This window comes from Pyrus communis, chromosome 13 (assembly GCF_963583255.1).
Source record: "Pyrus communis chromosome 13, drPyrComm1.1, whole genome shotgun sequence".
Lineage (NCBI taxonomy): Eukaryota > Viridiplantae > Streptophyta > Magnoliopsida > Rosales > Rosaceae > Pyrus > Pyrus communis.
In genome coordinates this window covers 23,795,062-23,806,730 of record NC_084815.1, presented here as the reverse complement: position 1 = coordinate 23,806,730, position 11,669 = coordinate 23,795,062, and positions in this window count along the sequence as shown.

Below are 11,669 nucleotides of genomic sequence, written 5' to 3'. Positions count from 1 at the left end.
GTAAGTGATAGATATTTGGTTCGAATCTTGTAAATAATAAATTCGATACTAAATTAAATTGTCCATTGTGTAACTTTGCCAAACTTCATATCCTTGAGTGTAAAATATATTGTTATACTCAAACAAAAAAAAAAAAACACATGAATTTGTTTTTACTAATGTCCTAAAAATAAAACATATCAACTTTATTGTTCCCTTTTATTATAACACATAAAATTACACATTACATGACTTAAGTTTCCAATGCCGCTATAACTTGTGAATCTGTCAAACAACAGTAAAAATTTCATCAATTTGTTCATACCACAGACTGAACAATCACTGCTTAATTAATGAACAAGTTTGGTCTTAGTTTACCGTGTATAATTATGCAATAGGCTCTCTAGGTATAGATATTGGATTATTAATAGGCTCTCTAGGTATAGATATTGGATTATTTTGAAGGGGGACCACCCTCCCACCCTTATCGGCCACTGCAAGTAGCTTTATTGGTGTATTCCACGTAGCAGGAGTTGAAGAAGAAACTCCTGTTTAATCAAGAAAGCACAGAACTATACATAAAACCCTAATTAATGTTTGAGAGAATGTTTATTCGATCTTTTTCCCTACATGTGAATTTGTAGTGCAGTATTCACCAAAAGTTCAAATCATATAGGCTTTTTATCTAAAATGGTCCTTGAGATTTGTATAATACATCACTTTGGTTCATGAGATTGAAAATCTATAAAAATTGTTCATAAGATTGTCCACCATCCATTATTTTGGTCATTATGTTAAAAACTCTGTTAAGTGTCTTGGAGCTCTTGGCTGGAAGTTTGAGCAATTTTCAAAGCTTTGTAACTTAATCGTTTATTAACAAAATTTGACCCATAATATATCAAAATGAAGATAGAAAAGTGTAGAACAAGATTATACCTATTTGGAAGCCCAATGGTTGCCAGAGATGACCGAAAAATACCTGAAAGGTGACTGGTCCGCAGAAAAATTGGAAAACTTGCCGAAAATAAGGTAAACTTTAAACGTTCATAACTTCTTCGATACTCAACGAAATCGAGTGATTCAAAAACAAAAATCATTCTTCTCGATGAGACAAAGAGAATGGTACTTTTCTTGAAGGTTAAATCACCATGTTTTAGCCATAAAAATGCTCAAAAGTGGCTATCTTGGTCGTCGAGTTAGCCACTTTTGAACCGTTTTCCGGCCAAACCAAAGCGAGTTAGCATCGAAAAAGGTACCATTCAATTCTTCTCATCGAAAAGTATGATTTTTATTTTTGAATCACTTGATTTCGTTGAGTATTGAAGAAGTTATGAACGTTTAAAGTTTACCAGTTTCCGGCAAGTTTTCCAATTTTCCCGCAGACCAATCACCTTTCAGGCTATTTTCCGGTCATCTCTGACAACTATTGGGCTTCCAACTAGGTATAATCTTGTTATACACTTTCCTATCTTCATTTTGATATATTATGGGTCGAATTTGGTTAAGAAACGATTAAGTTACGAAGCTTTGAAAATTGCCCAAACTTTTGGCTCAGAGCTCCAGGATACTTAACGGAGTTTTTAACAAAAGGACCAAAATAATGGATGGTGGACAATCTCAGGGACCATTTTTATTGATTTTCAATCTGAAGGACCAAAGTGATGTGTTATACAAATCTCATAAACCATTTTGGCTAAAAAGCCAAACATATACATACATATATATATATATATATATTCATGTGAATATATATGATGACAGATCCATACGTGGATCATTTTATTTACATAACTTTTGAGACACATTTTAGTGGGGTGCACTTCGTAATGTTTTTCAACGATTTAAACCGTTTATCTTTTAAATCTTCCCTCAAAGATCATATCTACGATAATCACCTTAATCTAAAACCATATGATTGTTGGATTAAGGTTTTAGAGTTTCTTTGTAGAACCGTATTCGTTTTTTTTTTCTTCACTCCGAATGAATGTCCTAATAATATTGGATTTGTATAATTTTTTGCAAGGATGATTGATGTTCTAAAGGATAGATTGAGTAGACCCCACAAGAACGTATGTCAAAAATTTTGTAAAAAAAGTGATGACACGGATCCGCCTCCAACTAAGTATTATTAAGTAATTTAATTAGTTATATATAAAACATATCAAATATTACAAAAAGAATGTTAACAAATCAATGGATGATAAAAGAAAAAAACGAATTGTAAACTCTGAATTTTATTCCACAAACAAAAAATAAAGAACACTACAAAATTGTGAAGATGAACACATAACCCAAAAAATTACATCACACTAAACTTAATTCTTACAAAGTTACAAGATGTGAATTTATAAAAACTTTAACCATGAAACAAACAAGAAGACAATTTTAAACCCTAGCAACAAAGAAAGCAATCTTAATACTTATTCTACTACAAGTTACAAATAATAAACCAAATTTGCCAACTTGCTAACATTTTCCTTCACCAATATATATATTTGTAATACCCATTGTTCATTAATTACCAACAGTTTTAGTTTCTTCTTCATTTTGTGTGGAGCAAAATTTAAGATTAGTAAGGGCATGCATGCATATTTATAAATAGTAAGTCGATACGAACAATCAGTAAAGAGACTAGGGCTTCCTATATATATGTACATAACAGTAATTTCAGTCATGCAGCTCCTAAAGTAGTGGTGTGCAGGATATCGTCTGTATACCAGTTGGGATGAATATATATATATATATATATGTGTGTGTGTGTGTGTGTGTGTGTGTGTGTGTGTGTGTATAAACACACACATATATGTATATGTACAGTTTGGAGAGGATATATGGATAGAAGGGTAAGACCTTTTAGAAAAGAGTAGAGGAGGGACCAAAGCAGGTTCTTTAAGGCATCCACCGAATGCATAGAGAGAGGACCACTGCATATGTACAGAATGCAGTGAGATTTTCACAACCCCAAGTTGCACTAGTTTTTGCTAATATAACTTACATGAACGAAAGACTATACATACATATATATTTACTCTTCGCATCTTTAGGAGTTTGATAGATAGATATATATATATATATAGAGAGAGAGAGAGAGAGAGAGAGAGAGAGAGAGAGTTCTTCATATATATATATATATATATATATATATATATATATATATATATTCATGTGTGCATATGGGCACCTCAATAATCACGAAAAGTAGTGGAATCTTTCAACAAAATAATTGAGAACGTACGTTAATATAGATGACTACTGTATTAGTACGTTGCAGTTCAAAAGCTGAAGTCCTATATTTTTTTTTTTTTTTTTCACAGATATTCGAGACAAGAAAATAAACCGGCCGACACACTGACATTTGGCCAAGACAACTAATTTTACTTCTGCATAATAATAAGTACCAATTTGATCATTATTCCATTTTAACTAATTTTTAAGCAATATTTAACATACCCTTATATTTATATTGTTGGCATCAACCCAATTCTGTGGCAGCACTTATGTAGGGATGTTACCAATTTTAGGGTTTGTAGTTGAATGATTAAGTTATTTTATTGAAAATAATGGATGCATTAAATCAAAAGGTAAAGAAATATTACTTAAGAGTTCATCCTACACAGAGACCAGAGAAGTTATCATATACAGTGGTCGCCTTCACGAGAAGGCGATTTTCTCTTGATGTTACAGATTTTTCATCAACAGTGAGTTAAATATAGTATAGACATTGCTCCCCCAACTAGACAGCAGTTTTACTTTGTTCAGGAACCCATAAATTTCCTCATCACTTTTTGGGTGAAAATTATTTCCACACTTTTAGTTTGAAGTGTTTGTCTCTCCCAATTTAAAGCCAGAGAGAACCCCAGCCTGCTGCTGCCATTTTAATTTGTTTAGATATATATATACATACATACATACATACATATATATATATATATATATATGTATATAGTATGCAGGTAGCTGCAGGTCTGAGCAGAGTAGCAAAAAGGAATGGTCAAAGTCAGGGATACTTGATGAGAACCCAACTGCTTCTCCTCTTTTTTGGGTTTTGTTAACAATATATAGTACGTAGAACCTAAATCCATTACAGAAGAACTGAAGGAGTAATGAGAATTTCACCCTATGTTTTATTTTTTATTTTTTATTATACAAGCGAGATATCCGAGGTAGGTATTTTAAGAGTATCAATCCCACATCGGATAAAGAATAGACATTGCATGTGCTTGTAAATAATTGAGCTGCTCTCCATATTGTCAATTGTTTTGATAGTGGAACCTCAACTTTCTTCATGGTATTAAACTAGGTTGTCTCATATCTGAAGTCCAAACCCCACGTGCTTTATATTTACCCAATTTGTGTTATCCACGTGTTAGCTAGCCTTGAATATCCTCTACTTTTAAGGGTAGAAGTAAATGTTATTAACCATTTGATCAAAATAATGAAATATAAAGGTAATTATACGTATATTTGTATGTGTATATTTCATATTCAATCATAATAGATGCTTATATATATGAAGGAACAGATATCTTAATGGCCTATCAATTCTAGTAATGGTCATCACTCAAATGAAAATGACAACTAAACCGAATATTACGATATAGCGAATTATTTCGATTATAAAAGATGAAACAAATTATTAATGATACCATTTTCTATAGAGAAAAGTTGATATGGTATTATTGAAGAAACACAAACTAGTAATTTACCTGAACATACATGATGTACCATTCGCAAATGATTGAAATTATTATTTTATCTATCACTCCATATAATGTTATGCGACATAATTTACATGCTTAATTAAATTAACTGTTATGATTGATGCTTAATCATACAAGGTAAAAATACGTGTCGCCATCACCAACATGATCTCAGTTGTCGATCATCATGACAACATTAGCATGTGTGTGTGAGAGAGAGGGGGAGAGAAGTCCATATTTATCCATCCAAATTTCTAATTGTCTAATCCGTACTCTATATATATATATATATATATATATATATATATTACATGCTTGTGTGTTGGGAGGAGAGGGGAGATTTGGATAGAAAACCAAGTAGGATATGAGAGAATTAATAGTATTTATACATATATAATAATAATAATAATAAAGAAAAAGATAATGCTTCTTTACTAATCCATATCATTTTATTGTTCAAACGTCATAATCGGTAATACTATTATTTTTATTGTCATTTGAAGAAACTCATTTGATTTGTAGACAGTTTAATCATTCATATGAATCAAAACAAGCTAATAGCTCATCACATCTTACCATAAACGTCCCTTCTTTTTTAGATTAGTCATTCATATGAATCAAATAAGTTGACGACTCACAACTTTTTACCACAGTGGTCTTTATCATTTTGATGGTACAGTGAAATTATATTTCATGTTAATGAGAAAGTATATTCCTCTCATTGTCCTCCTTTCCAATATTATCTTAAGGATAATGTTATGTACACACTCATTTTTGCTATCCACACACTCTTGTTAATTTTTTATCATTAATCTTATTTAATTTATTTAATCTGATTGAAAATTAAAAAGATATATAAAAAATAAAAATAAATGTATGAATAACAATACATTTATCATAAAAGTATAGTGTGAAGTATAAGGGATATATTTGATCTTAATTCGCGAGCATCTTTTGTCTTCTCTTTCTTCTTCTTTTTCTTGGTTCTTTCGTTCTGACGCCTGAAAGTGACGGGGCCAAAACCCTAGGGATAAAAAAGGTGCTTGCGAACGATGGCTCCAAAACAAAAATAAATGCGTGCTCTCTCTTTTTCTCTCTGCCTCTGCATGTCTCTGTGAATAATACAAACCTGCTATCTCTCAGCCTGCAACAGAAAGTAAACTGCATTTCCCCCTGAACTCTCCCCGTCCGCGGCCCCCTCCCCTCCCCGCTCTCTCTCTCTCTCTCTCTCTCTCTCTCTCTCTCTCTCTCTCGTAATGCTCCTTCTGCGTTAGTTATAATTTAGAACTTACCCTTAATTCGTGTAAGATTTATAACATTAGCTCCTAATTAATCAAGAGAAGAGGAAACAAAAATTAATGGACGGTATTCTAATTGACAAAATTTAATTTGGTGTCCAATTACGCTTCTCCTACGTACGTGATTGATATGTAATGAACCTATTACAATTGGTAAAGTCCATCGAGGCCGAACTAGGATAGAAATCATTTACAAATCAATTTATATTGAATGCAATATTTGCTAAAGTTTTTCTTCCGCTATGACCGTGGACTTGCGTACTTGATTAGCAGTTAGCCCAAGTGGTGAGAGAGAGTGGAAAAGAAGGATTAAGGGTAATTTTCTTAGTTTTTGGTGTGAGTTTGAAATTATTACAATAATTAAGGAAGGGAGGAGTTTCGAACTTGGTACTCATGATGGAAACCAAAACCTGATCCACTAAGATATTCAAAAAGTTTATCACTATATTTGGATATGATATGATAATTCATGTGAGATTTTAGTGATTAAGGGTAATTTTCTAGGGTATTTACTGGATATCAACTTCAACATGATCTGGCGAAGAGAGTCTTTTTAGTTCAAGTGATAAAAAATAGGAAAATGATCTAATCTACCACTATTACAATTAAAAGTAAGCAACAAGTCCTTATTCATTTATATTCAATGCAATAGTGTCATTGGCTTTAAACAGTAATAGCCTGATAGGTAGATGCAATATTTCCGTCGAAAATATTTATATATCCAGCACTGATGTCCTATGTTAAATTTCTTCTTGCCTTATATCACTAGTATAAAAAATATGAAAACTTGATCATTAAAACTAGATTAGAGGCACAGGTTATTGAGGGTGTGCATCGATGCCATGATTTTATCTCCTCCCTTCTGTCATCTCAGACCCAAACAGAACTGGATCTCTCAGTGAAGTTAAAAGTATAGTTCCTTAGACCTTTTGCAGTATTTACGAAAAAAAAGAAGACGACCTTTTGCAGTAAGTGACAACTATATAAATAGTGATCATCGTATACTATATACTCTTCTTTTTGCTTGATTCATACTTCATTGACTTTGTACGCAGCTTTCTTTTTCTCTTATACTCGTGCCTAATGCTTTTCCAACAGATCTACCATCACTGTCTGCCCAACATGAAACATCCCTCAAGGTGAAAGTGAAGTAACAAACAAGGTCAATTAGGATATACATATATGTATATATGCGGTTATAATAATAAATTAACCATGCTTAGGAAAAATAAGAGGATCTTCTATAGACATGTCAAAAGATAAATGTCAAATTTTAAATGGCTGATGACAATGTCGAATTTTCTTCTCCTCTAATTCATGAAATTTTTTTTAGGAGTTCTCGGCACTTATGCCAAGTGGTGTTCCCACCATTGGGACTCTGACACTTAGATATTCTTTTCTTTCTTTTTAATTAAATAAATTTAGGTGTTAAAGTCTCACAGACGAGGAACACCACCTAGCACCAGTATTGGGAACCCTTAAAATTTTCTCTTGATTCATATGTTTTTTTTGTTGTTGTAATAATATTTGTATGACCTATTTTAAAAAGAAATCAACTAAAACAAATTTTCTTGGTTTACAATTAGTGCGTTAATGAGACCTACACAACAAAACAATTAGAAAATTAATTGGCATCCCATTTTCTCATATGTCAGAAATGGCAACAAAAAATTGTTATGTCAATCCACGTATGATTGACATATCGATTGGAACTTCTTCCTACCTTCAAATTTGATTGCGTGACATTTCACTTAAGACATCTCATTTGAAGATGCTCTAAATAGTCAACTACGTAAATAAGACATGTTAGATGGTGACAAACAAGATTGGTGGCAACGAGCATAATGAGCGGCAAATGGGATAATTAGGGATTTAACATATATTTCTATGACTATTTAACACAATTCATTAGGATGTTTAGTTAGTTACGAGACTTTATACAAGAGACTTGTAACTCATTGAATTTAGAACATTAACCCTATGCATTTGAGGTCGGAGTTTGCGTAAAAAGAAAATACAAGATTTAACTAGCCCACCAAAAGTAGGTTAACGAAATCTAGGCAAGCACCAAAACTTGATAGAGTTGTAACAGCTCGAAATTTATGCGGCCGCAAGGAACAGTAGTGTAGGGTGGTTTTTTACATGGCTATTCTGGTGCCACTTAGAAGTTAGAAACTAAGATTAACTACTAAGTAGCTGTTAGAAACTAAGATCAACTACTAAGTAGCTGTTAGAAACTAGGATTAACTACGTACTAAGTAGGTAGCTAGGGTGGCCCCGGAAGATTTATTCTACTAATTACCAAAAAGTCGCCCAACTTTGGCAGTAACGTAGAATTGTTAAATTTAATCAATGATAATCCGCATTAAAGTTTAGCAAATTGGTAATCAAGGAGACCTGAAATGGTTGAAAATCATGTGTTCTGCGAATATCAGATTGTGCGCCAATGCATGACACGTACCAGGCAATGGAATGCCAGATGCCATGCACCGGGCAATGGATATTGGATGTGTGGCCAAGAGTTCAATGACCAAGCCAAAAATCCTGGTGTATACTGTATATTAGAAAAACCTCATCTCTGTACAGCCAAAAGGCTAGTGGCAATAGGGCTTTTCCCAAATCTGGGAGGGCCTGGAGCTAATATGGGATAATCACGAACAACAATGCATATTAAGATTTCGACAAGGCCTTGGGGGGAGGGGGGGGGGGGGGTGTGGTGGGTTGGGGGGCCCTGCAACAACAATGGGTGCATAAAAGGTTCATCCCCTTGATCCAGTCAGGGACATTCTGCTAGATCCCCGCTCACTGTCGTCAAAACTTGCTTAACTAAAAAAATTTCATTTCAGCCAAATTGCTGGAACCTCAATTGCCTGCGATGTCAATTGCAGTTTCATCTCTTAAATGATGGCAATATACAAAACAACTTAGAAACAACTAAAGACTATATAGGAAAGAGCGATGAGAAGCGAGATTCACGTAGTTCCTTTGGAGTCCAGGCAAACCTATAATGTAGGTTTAAGGCATTTAACTCCAAATACCAGCCTTACTGCATTTAGTCTCCGAACGAAACTCCATTAGAAAAGCATTTGACTTTGGGATTAAAGTTGAGAACTTGAGATAAGTTTGGTTGTATGAATGAAACTCTCCTCAGAGTATGCTTATACTGACAAAGATAAACAGCGAGAGTCATCCTTTCTAGGCTAGAACAATAATATAGATCAGAGAAGCTTGCTAATATTCGTTCTAAATCCTAAATGGTTAAACCTCGGTTTTCATATGGTTGAAGTTGGGGAAAGACAATCACAATGACAGACAAGAATCTTAAAATTATTGCAAGAAGAAATCTTAAAAGTTAAAAAAACGAGCGATAATGTCATCCTTGACAACAGCAGTTGCATTTGGATTTTAGACAAATACATTATTGGACAAACAAGAGGAAAAAAAAATGGTTGTGTGAAGTACCCTTATTCATGTCAAGCACAGCACTTCATTAAGTAAGCAGACTAGACAAATATCCATGCTAACATGAAAATCGTCTCTTTAGTTTGACGAGAGGAACAAAATAACATAGATATTTTTCCAGAATCCCATAAGCCTGCAAGAAGCCAAAACAAGCTGAGAGTCATTGATACAATATAAACATGAAAACAATAAGCAAGCAACGCCAAATATAAGTACATAACCTGAGAAACCAAAGGATATAAAAATGCAAACACAACGACGATAACCAAGGTGAGAAATGGGGAAAGGAGAAAGTAAAAATTAGGAAAGAGCATGTGGATAGCCGTTATCTCTATGTATCTTCAACGGGCTAATCATTTATGAAAAGAAATTAGCACATTCAGGATGCAGCCAAATAGCTCAAAGGAAATTGAGAACCGTCACCAGAAGCAATGGTGTCCGTCCATTTATGGATGTCAATGAAGTGAAAGCGATTCCTACAGATAGATTTCAATATCAAATCATTCAACAGAAGATACCAGCTGTGAAAACCAGGCTTTTTGGTTTAGTTTTTTCAATATGTCTTGAATTAAAGACTTTCTCTGTCCCACAGCCTTCCAAACAAGAATAAAATAAGCTAAAATATTCTCTCTGCTCTCTAGTCCTACCTTTAGTTCATCCCCATGGATTTTTCCATGAGTTCTTCCCAAAAGGAACTAGAAAAATCATCATGGATCTTTCTATCAGGTCAAAACATAATTCCAAGTGTGATCACGCAAGCCAAAGCATAGATTGTGCCAGACTTTGACGGATGCATCTCCAACAAACAAATTGAAGTTTCAACGAGATTGGACTCATTGGACCACATAATACATGTCTAATATCTATATAAAGGTTGGCCATGTGCATTAAGTTCCGTGACAAATTGGCGTTAGACGAGAGATGAGAGAGTTCAGGAAAGCTAAATGTGAGCTCTCATGGTTGCTTGTTCTCTACCTACAACGTTATCAGCATTAAGGCCTCCAGCCTGACTAGCAGGCCATGCAGACAACATGATCCTAAATTCAGGGGGCGAATGACTCACCGCAATGAACAGAAGGTTTTACCAAGTGAACAATCTATGTTCTTTCCATTAACTTTCACAACAAGATGACAAATATAACAGTAAACTGTGCCCAAACAAAATAAAAGGCCCATATTTCCAATCCTCGAATCAGATACGGACTATGCCTCAAGGTTTAAGGTGTAAACTGCTGTGTTTGTGGTACATTTACTGCTCATACTCGTATCAACTAAAGACTTGTTGAATCGAAGATTTTCATAGTTTCCCGAGGCTATAAAGACTTGGATGGAGCACGTATAGAGGTCCATTAAAGCAAAAAAATGCATCCTGCTTCAGCATCAGAGAAACTGAAATTGCACTAATCCAAAGTTACAGCTAAAACGCCGCTGAAAGCAGCAATTCCTAATCAATCAAGCCTCAAAGGGCATAAGATTTTATATCAACTAAGAACAAAATTGCTACCCTAACTTCACCATTCAAAATGCTCCAATCTAAACCCTAAACCGTATTATGACTAAAACCCTAAGATGCTCTGAAAGATAAGAACAAATTCTTTGTGATGGATGGATCATGATTTTAAAGTTTTGGATTCTCTAACTAAGGTATGAACCGATTTATGTAAGTTTTTTTTTATTTTTTTTATTTCAATTATTTTTGTTTAGGGTTTAGGAGTGTATTATCTGCAAAAAAAGGGCTTTGTCAGCCCAAGTCTGTGTGCGAAACAAAAGAAAGAAAAAAAGGATTTATGCCCTACTTTTTGCCGGGAAAAAAGGGGGAGTTTGTAAAGGAAAAATGGTCTTTAGTTGATGGGATTATGCTGAAATTAAGGCTATAACCATGCGATTTTCCATGGAAACTTTTTCGAAAGTAAGTGCTTTGGTGAGGGCAATTATCACCGATTCTTATTAATTTTGATTTCAATTTCTATCTATATAAAATCATGAATAATTGAAGGGAAAGATGATGTACCTATTGACGATGGTGGCAGTGGCGGTTGTTGTTGTGGCCACAGTAGTGGAGGTTGTGGTTATGGTGACGGAGGTGGCAACAATGGTGGTTGGAGATGGTAGTGGTCACTTTATTATCTTAGGGCACGTTTATGTACCTGCAATCGGAAACAATTTACAGAATTGGATTCCGATTATGGGATACACCTTTGTTTACGTAATCTTGGGGAATCAAAATACA